We start from the raw sequence: 9,965 nt of genomic DNA on the forward strand, positions 1-9,965 counted from the left end.
CTCATGAAACTATTAATCTTTCAACTAATCCTAGTGGATTGAAAATGTTCATTTACATTTTGTTAAACTATTATGTACAAGTAGTTTAAAAAAACAAATAATGTTGAATGGCTTCTTGCAGAACACAGTAGTTACTTGTTTTCATCTCTACCCCATCCTAATCCCCAGAAGCAATCATTTTGAACTCTTTTATATGTATTTTTTGGCATTACCTTGTATTTCAGTTTTCTGATTTATCAATTTTATATATTATATTTACTGACTTCCTCCAGTACAGTTCTCAATTTCTGCTTAAATACAATATTCAGTCTTTCCGTTGTTAAGGCTATGTTAATATTTGTCCCCTAAGCCAAGTAGTATGCGATGATTATTTTTCTTCTTGTACAACTTTTTCTTCTACCTGGAGGTAATATTATTATAGTGACTTAATTTCTTCATCTGTTTAGTTTTCTAAGAACATATGATGAAGTCTTCCCATACTGTCCAACAGTTTCATAAAAAGCATATCGATACATTTTCCTGCACAGTTAAGGCTTTGGATACTTTCTCACTTCTATTCATCTCATACCCACTTTCAGGGAAGGGAAGGATCTAAAGGCATCATCTGTCTACTGTGCAAAATATCACTCCTATCTTTCTCCATGTTTCGTGTCTGGTCTCTGATTCACTCTCTCCAGGGGAAATATTGCCAGAGAGAAAACTCCTTGCTCTATGGTAGCAGTTGGAGAGGGAGAGTTACCTGACTGTTTAGGTGGGAGCGGGACCCAGGATCTAATTGTTCCATATACATAGATTTTCAGACAGGTTCTCTTCTCTTCTCTTCTCTTCTCTTCTCTTCTCTTCTCTTCTCTTCTCTTCTCTTCTCTTCTCTTCTCTTCTCTTCTCTTCTCTTCTCTTCTCTTCTCTTCTCTTCTTCCTTCTCTCCCCTCCCTCCCTCCCTCCCTCCCTCCCTCCCTCCCTCCCTCCCTTCCTTCCTTCCTTCCTTCCTTCCTTCCTTCCTTCCTTCCTTCCTTCCTTCCTTCCTTCCTTCCTTCCTTCCTTCCTTCCTTCCTTCCTCTTTCTTCCTTTCTCTCCCCCCCCCCTTTCCTCTCCTTTGCTGCAAAAAGCTTTATTGTTTCCATTTGGTCCAATGCATGGGGCAGGGCTCCACAGTGGTTAAAAGAATGGCTAGCGGTTTCAGGGAGAGGCTCAGGCAAAAGCCAGACACCAGGGGAACGCAGAGCAGAGGGGGCCCTCAAAGGCCTCTGGGCTCCAGAGGCTCCTGGTCCTGCTTGAGGGTGAGCCTTTGGAAGAGACACTTGCCCAGCCTACGGAGGTGAGTCAGGTGAGGCCCATCTTCTTGATGAACTTCACCTCTTCATCCAGGAAGTGGTCTCCAGGAAGTCACAGAGATGAGGGCCTGTGTGGCAGAACCCAGGGCGTGGAGAGCCAAATGGACCTGGTTCAGGTTCTTCTCCAAAGCCATGGCAGCGTCTGTGGCATTCTGAGTTTTGCCACACTCATCTTGGGGAGGCTGCAGCATGTCCTGGAAGAGAAGCAGCCACGGCACTAGTTTGGCATCTTTAAGAGGCCAGGGCCCTTGTGCTTCTCCTCAGCCAACTTGTGGAAGAAGTGGCCCACACCCTCCAGAGCCACATTGTCTTGGTGACAATAGAAGCCCAGAGAGAGGTAGGTGCAGGAGGCCCGCAGATGCAGGTTGCCAGGTGGTTGATGGTGGCCTCCCTGTCAGTGGAATAATTCTGATGAATTTGGGAGCTCATGGTTGTTCTGCAATAAGAGTCACGCTGAAAATAAACGATGTTGGCTGGTCACCATGGCTGAGACGGTTCTGAAGGTGGTGGTGACTGGAAAAGAGGTTGGAAGGTGGTTGGAGGCTGGAGGGAGAGGTGTCCCTGGGGCTGTTTCATCTAAACAGTGTTGAAACAAGGGATAGACCTGAGGACCACCAAAGGCACTGCTAAGTCTTTTCCTTTCAATGCCTTGGCCTTGTGTCTCTACCAGCTGCCTTGAATTCTGGAGTTTTCCAGGGTTTGCTTCTCAAAGCCATATATCCCCTCCACTCCCCCCACCTCACCATTTCAGGTACGGAGTTTGAGTCTTCCTCCTCTCAAATGAGTGATTTACGGTTCTTCTGTTCGTTACTGTTATGATTCAGGACTACAGATGATTTTAGTTTCATCAAACATAGTTAGTATGGTCTGTTTCCCATTTTCCTTGTTTTGAGATAATTTTTGAGAGGGGATTGACGCTATCTTTCCACTTCCAACTTGAAACTGGATGCCTTTTATAGAAATCTTTGTTTTTATTTTCTGATCCAAGTGATCTTTCACCCACAGGAATTCATAGAATTCCTTTATATTCAGGATATGTTTTGGTTAAGGCTCTTCGGTAGCAAACAAGAGACCAAGTTTGGTTAAAACTTAAGCTCACAAAATCAAGGACAAGCTGAGTGGCCAGCTCTCAGAAAGATTAGAGACTAGGGAATCTCTAAGCGTCTAAGGAGCAGGAACTAACTCCACTGGGCTGTTCTGAGAGGGTTCTACCCCTCTTGGTTCCTCACTCAAGAGCCAAATTCCAAGAAGAGAGACTCTGATTGTCCAAACTGAAATCACATGCCCATTTCTTGAGCATTCTTCGCCAAAAGAAAGGGGAAGGGTTGTTGGCAGGCAAAACAAAGCAAATAAATAAATAGATGTTTACCCAGGCGATAATTTTATAGGATTGGAAAGGTTAATGGAATCTGCCTTTGCTTTTCTGAGATCTTTCAGGCAAAATTCTCCTTGGGATGTGCCAATGCTACTGGCAAGTCACTTTTTATTTCAATATGCCTGGCTGCTACAGGCTGTACAGTTAGGAGAGACAGTGCACTTGCCACCAAAAACTCATCTGAATTTTCTTAAATAGGACTCTTGAAATGGTTTCCATAGGATGTTTTGGGTTAGAATTCCTTGGAGCGAAATTAAGAAATCTTTCTAGGAAGAAAGTGATTTATTTATATTTTTTCAAGTTTGAGCAGTTTCTTTCTAGGAAGAGTCCCCAGTATAATCATGTAGTTTTCAGTGGGGAGAGATTTTAGTTCTTTACTCCAGGTTCCTCTGAGGACTCAGGGTCGTACATCTCAGATTTGCAGGGCAGTCAACAGAGCAATTTATGACCCATAACTTCAGGAGTCAGCGTGACTCAAGCATTTGAGAGAGAGAGGAATGATCAAGGGTGTTTTCCTAAGTCCTCTTTGCAGATCAAATGGTAATCTTCATAGCCAAGCACCCATCTAAAATAACATCAATATTTCAGTCTCGAGGGGCAAACCAGTCTCAAAAGTTTGTGAATTGTCAGCATAATTAAACCAAGACTCTGGCATAGCACAAGGACATTTCCCAGAAACTTTAGGCCCCAGAGAAGAGTTATGTCAAACAGATAGAATAGTTTCAGATTTCTTGAGAAAAGGAAAATTACAGTAATATTTATAAGGGGAATCTTTACAAATCCAATGTTTTCCTAAAGTCATCAGTTCTCAGACTTCAGCATAAGAGTTCTTTTGAATAAATAATCTGGAGTTAGTGTGAATTTTTGGTGTTTGGAAAATTTATTAGCAAAGTTAACCTCAGGAACATTGCCCACTTCTGGAAGTACTATTAAATTTTTTTTTCCCCTGCAGGGTGTAATAACACAACTACGGATTTAATAAGGGACATATAGGTACCGGGCCTTTTCTCTAAAGCTCACCAATCAAACAAACATGTCTTGGCCAACTAGAAGTTGCCATACAAATAGAAATGTCACGTTGAAAATTCTGCCACAGTGAGGGCCTGAGAATCATAGTACATGCTGAGTAGTTTAGCTGTTTTTGAAAAACTTGGCTGTTAGCAAATTTCTGCAAAACATCATTTATCTTAGCTCAAGCAACCCATAGTATCAGCCTCACTTTCCAGAAGAGGAAGCTGAACCAGCAAGGGAATAGGAGAGTCAAGCGTTGAATCTAAGGAGGGAATGAGGCAAGGACTAAAATTATTCCAGCTTGTCGTTCCCTCTGGATGTGAGAGTGGGCCCGGAGCCCTGCTTCTAAGAAGAGAGGAACTGCTGAAGGAAATGCAGCCTGAGAGCAGTAGACAGATTTCAGCAAAGAACAGAAGTAGATTGATGGTTCGGAAGATTTGGCAAATTTTGAGTTTTACACAATTATGATAAAGATAGGAAGTGATTTTTTTTTTTTTTCTTGCTGGAATTTGAAAAGAAGATTGGATTTTGGATAGTGGCACACAATCCTATATACAAATGATGTGTCATGCAATTGTATATTTGAAACCCATATTATCTTATTAACCAATGTCACCTCAATAAATTTAATGTGAAAAAAAATCAATAAAAGACAATGGCATAGAAAAAGAGTTTGGTCAATTTCATCAGCTAAGTGGCCTAAAAGTGGGGAGATAATTACCTTGGGTTTCAACCAGCTGGAACAGAGTACCTTGCTCTGCAGAGCTACAAAAAGTCCTAAGTAAGGAGTTGTCCTTCCCTGATGGTAGCCATAATAATTCCATGATGACAGGATGAAGTCTTTCAACTTCTGGATAAAAACAAATTCAATTGAATTTCCACCCCAACATTATCATGCGTTTATATTTAAATTCCCTGATTCAGTTCAGTGATTATCTTTTGGTACCTCCAACTTTTTTTTTTTTTTTTTTTTTACTAACCCTAGTGTTAATATCAATGTTTCTAAACTATTTATAATAATGAATTTCTTGTGAAACATAGCAGGCAGGTCATTAATCCCTTTTAAGTACAATTTAATGCAATCCTTCATGACAGGAAGTGAGCGGGATAATAAAAACCTTTACTGCTTAAAACCACACTTAATATTTTTATGGCCTAGTTGGCCTGACAAAATATTCTCTGAGTCATCACTTCAAAGTGAGGTCCTGGGGACTTATTAAAGACATAACAGCAGGCCTCACGTCCATTGTATAAGGCCCCCACAAACTTGAACTGCTCAGGAAAGACCTTTTAAGTAAGAAAACATACATCAGAGGGACACTGCAGAATGTCCTTGTGTGTCCCGTGGTCTAGGAAACCATGTGGTTGGGTGCCTGTATGTTAAATCTTTCAGTCATATTTCTGACAGCTTAGCCTTGCATGGTGTCACATTTACTTATATCTGACCACATTCTACGGACTGAAGAGGTCATCAAGCCTTCCATGGTTCTCTATCTAGCTCGTTCCGAGTTGAAATGATGTGTCAAGTGTATTGAGATCAAGATTTAACTTGGAGCCATTTGTGAAGTGTGGGTTGAGAGGAGAACCAGTTTGCGATGAACCAGCCATCGTCCCAGACTCTGGGCAGTAGCCAGGACAGCTCTAGCACCACGTTTACTTATTTATTTATTTAGTAACTGTACAAGTTGTTTATTTTATATTTCTTTTTTTTTTTATAAATTTTTTATATATTTTTTTGTTACAGATATTTTACCTTTTTTACCCCATTGGCTCCCCCCTCCCCACCCCACCCCCGCCTTGTCCCCGGCTTAGTTGTCCATGTCCATTGGTTATGCATACATGCATATAAGTTCTGTGGTTTATCTCTTCCCACCCCCCCACCCCCTCTTCTGAGGGATGTCAGTCTGTGCCCTACTTCCATGTTTCTGGGTCTACCGTAATCCTCAGACTGTTATGTTCATTATATTCCGTATATAAGTGAGATCATGTGGTATTTGTCTTTTTCTCTAGCACCACGTTTAAACCAAAGTAAAAGTAGGAAGGGGAATATGGAAGTCTCTCTGGCTTGTATATAGGACTCTTCACCCTGACTGCCATTAGCATTAACAATACTATTTTAGACAGTATCTTTTCTTACCAGGGTCCAGGGGTTAGAAATCCGTAGCGTACACTGGTAACCCTTGATGATGTTTTAAAGTGTTCGTAGTCAGAACTATTTTTTTTCTACCTTATCTAAATCTTATAACTTGAAAGTCATTCCCCCCTTCTTTAGATTTTAAAGAACAAGGATTCACTTATAATTTCAATATTATTTATTGAGCATGCTACATGTACCAGTCGCTATCTAGGATCAGGAGACTCAGCAGGGGACAAAGTGTCCCTGTCCTCATGGAGCTCACCTGCTCGTGAATGTTGTCTTAGGTGGTATATTCCTTTCACCCTTGAATATGACCAACCAGCAACCTCTTTGCCCATCTGCAACCTTCCAGGCTCCTCAGAGGAAGCCACTTAATAAAACTGAATAATTATCACCAAGCTTTCCTCTCCTCGCGTTTCAACCTCTTTTCCTCATTCTCTGACACCCCAGATGTGTGCGTGGCCTCTCTTTTTAAATTTTTTTCATGCTTCAAAGAAGAGAAAGTAGAAGGCAAACAAACACAAAAAGCCCATAGAAACAGATGCTTGGGGATATTGTCATTTATCCTCTCTCTTTAGGGATTGAAGCATTTGGAAAAATAAGAGCCAGACCTATTTTCAAGTAGATCTACCTGGGTTTGTTTGTTCGTTCGTGCGTGCATGCATTCATTCATACAGCAAGCATTTAACATTACTTGTTTATTTTTAGAAATATCTAAACTGTAGAAAAGTACAAGGAGAAAAATAACACTCACTTATACTCCTCCCGACTCCCGGAATTAACCCCAGTTAGTATCTTGGCATAGGTGCTTCCAGGCTTATCATTTAAGGTGGAGTATAAGCACAACCCTCAATCTAATACTAAATGTTAACCCTGTTTAAGAGCACTTAACAACAGCACCCACTAGGTGCTTAATTGGGTTCATTTGCTACAAAACAGAATAAATGGTGTTCGTGGAAGTTTCTGAAAAACGTGGGTTCTCTGAGATGTAGCTGAATGACTTGCTGTAGCTCTTACTGCAAAGTCCTCACACCCCAAGTCCCACTTCAGGGTCCTCACCACACCACCACAGAGCTGGTCTGTGTACATACAAGCGTAACCCGGCAATGGCTCTTCTGTTATCTACAAAATATTTGGGTGTGGGTTTGGCGGTAGGACTCAACTGAACTCAAAGGCTCTTGTGAATGCAGACTTAACCGCAAATGATTAAACACACACTCTTCTCTCTCTCTGTAACACACACACCCCCACCCACCCACCATTGGCTAAAATAATTACAAAATGTTTAAAATAAATCATTTATGACAGTGATTGCCCCTGGGGGAGGGGTAGCAAGTTACATTGGGAACTGCCCCAATTTCTTCTTAAGTCATGTATCCACTGGCTGGGAGGAATTCCCAGCCAGCCTCTCCCATCCATTTGATCCCCTGGCAGCCTTGTGTTAGGGATTGAGTGTGTCTGAGTTCAGGCCTGATAAGTGACACAGAGAGAGGATTTCAGGGCTGCTTATGCCTCTTGCAGGCAAAGGGCTATTTCTCTGTCTGGGTTGGGGTTGGGGTTGCGGTGGGGTGTTAGGAAGGGCGGATTACCTCCAGGTGCAGCTCGTTTCGTTCCTTGCCTTCTCCCCTCAGCTCTGAACTGAGTATAGGACCAGGCATGTTTGGTTTACCCTTCCCCCTACCAGGTGGGAGACCGTGCTAGTGGAGCCGATGGGGCTGAAGGCAGTGAGAACCCTGATCTGAAGCCCTTGCTTGACTCCAGGCCAAACGTTTCAAACAGCAGGCCTTTCATAGCTGGGAAAACCCTTGCTAGACCTGCTGGACATGCCACACAACCACATATGGCTCAGCTCATGTCAACAGGACTGATAACCAAATTGGGCTTGTTGGCTTCCTGTCCCCCGTAGCCTTGCCAACCCGCTACCCTCCAAGTCCCAATTAACACGCGGCTCTGCTAGAGCCGTGAGGTGGGAGCTGAGGGTTTGTTTACCACACAGTTAACGGGCAAATACAACTTAATCACAAGGAAAACAGCTTTTATGAGAATCATCTTGAAGTCCTTCTACGGCCCTAGTAAACCGTCCAGGGAGCCAAAACCTAGAGCTACCTCTGATTTCCTTGCTGTAGGAGGGGGAGCCAGTAGGGACAGGTGGAGAGGCCTAGGGTCTTGCTTTTTGACTGTTTACAGCTACCAGGCTAAGCGAATGCCTCTCCAAGTCATCACCACGTGACCCTGCTGTGGGCTGCAGGGCACTTTGGAAAGAAAAACAAGGTTGGAAAAAACATCTATTAATCAGAGCCCACCAAGCACCAGGCACCTTTCACACACTTATCCAACACGGTGTGGGAGACCCCTGTTTTATTCCCTTTTACCAAGGAGCAAACCAAAGGCTGGGTGAGGTGGGTCGCTTCTGAGGATTGTACAGTTTAAGACAAAAGTAGGATTTGAACCCAGGCCAGGTGGGCTTCAAACTCCATTTCTTCTATTCCATTTCTTCTAGTAGAAGATCTAGATTCTAGCTATGGGCCCAGTAGTTATTAGTCATGGGTTGCTAGGCAAATCTCTCAGTAGCTCAGCATCATTTCTTTTTTTATCAGTAATGTGTGAGAATCAGATTTGGTAATATAAAGTGGTAAAGCATTATGCCAAGGCTGGGGGTATTACTTGCCTTGAAGAAAGGAACACCCCAGGGCGGGGGGTGGCCTCTCGAGTCACCATGCATTACTACTGCAAGTCTGGTTGGTTAAACACGAGGAGTGGATGTTTTACAGGAAATTCTGATTTTTTAAATTAGTAAACATTTTATTAAACTCAAGAACATGCTTTAAGACATAGAGTACTTATGAATAGAGATAATGTCTGTCTTTAGGGTTATAATATAATCCTTGGGAACACACACTTAAGTGTTCAAAAGAATCAGCCCCTTTGGGGGTGGGTGATGTGTAGATATCCTTAGTTACTCACCAAGCATCCATTCCCTTCTTTCTCTTTTTTAATAGGATCTCAATTTTGTTCATTTATTTCTCACCTGCATACTGACCCCTTCCCTAGATCCAGATACAAAGGACATGTAAGGAGACCTTTGCTGAGGTTTCTGGGAAAGTTGGAATTGTAGCCCAGGCTGGAAGAAATTATTATTTCTCAAACTGTCCGATCTGTACCTACCGAGGTTTTCCATGTACGGTTACATCATCTACCCATGTGAACAGTTACTATTTTTTCTCCTTTTCATGTGTACGAATAGAGTTGAATCAATACATCATTTATTTAAGCAAATCTTTAGCATTATTAAAACATGAGAAAACAAAGTCATGGTCTTGCAATTAGATTTTTGGTCTTCACGCAGTGGTAACATATATAACCCCAAAGCAGAATAACTTTATAGTGCTGAGGGTCCATATGATTAAAGGGAAAACGGGTGGTACTAGAAGTTATTACTATAGGAGGTCTAAGATGAGAGAGGTCAGGATGGTTGGGGAAGAAACAAAGTCTTAATTGGGGTCCTCAAGGATGATTAGAATCTGTGTAGTTGAAGAGGCAAGGAAGGTCTTTTTAGAATGGAGAAAGGACAACAGCTTAAGAAACAAATCACAGAGATAGAATAGGAAGACATTTCCAGAGAGTTGACTCTTAATTTTGGAAGATGGATTAGTTAGGACCTTGAATAACATATTGAGGAATATGGATATTAATCTCTGACATTGGGGAGCCACTGAAAATTTCTGAGTGGGGAGTTACATGATGAAACCATGGTTTTAGAAAAAATAGTCTGAGGATATTTGGGCATTAATAGTTCCCCAAAGTGTATCAGTGCTGTGGGCTGTTATTAATTACCTACATAGTAATTTCTTTTAGGTTTGGGGGAATATTTTTCCCAGGTCACTTGGGCTTTTGGACTTGTGTTAAGACACAACATTCTGGCTGACCTAGTGCTCATTTGCTCTTTGCTGTTTCTTACCTTCACTTCATTTGTCTCTGCCTCTATCCATCTCCCACTTACGTGTACACACACACACACACACACGCTCACATACCCCACCCTTTTTTCTCCTCGCTCTCTTTATCAAACAGACTTACTTTTCCCTGTTTCTGTCCACACACTCTGTCCTTT

The 9,965-nt window shown here is 42.1% G+C and overlaps 1 pseudogene; it reads right to left on the reverse strand.

The window, feature by feature from the left end:
- Positions 1 to 1,188: 1,188 nt before the first annotated feature.
- Positions 1,189 to 1,760, reverse strand: LOC118623679 (annotated as a pseudogene).
- Positions 1,761 to 9,965: the final 8,205 nt, after the last annotated feature.

Source organism: Molossus molossus, unplaced genomic scaffold, assembly GCF_014108415.1.
Source record: "Molossus molossus isolate mMolMol1 unplaced genomic scaffold, mMolMol1.p scaffold_m16_p_10, whole genome shotgun sequence".
Taxonomy (NCBI): Eukaryota; Metazoa; Chordata; class Mammalia; order Chiroptera; family Molossidae; genus Molossus; species Molossus molossus.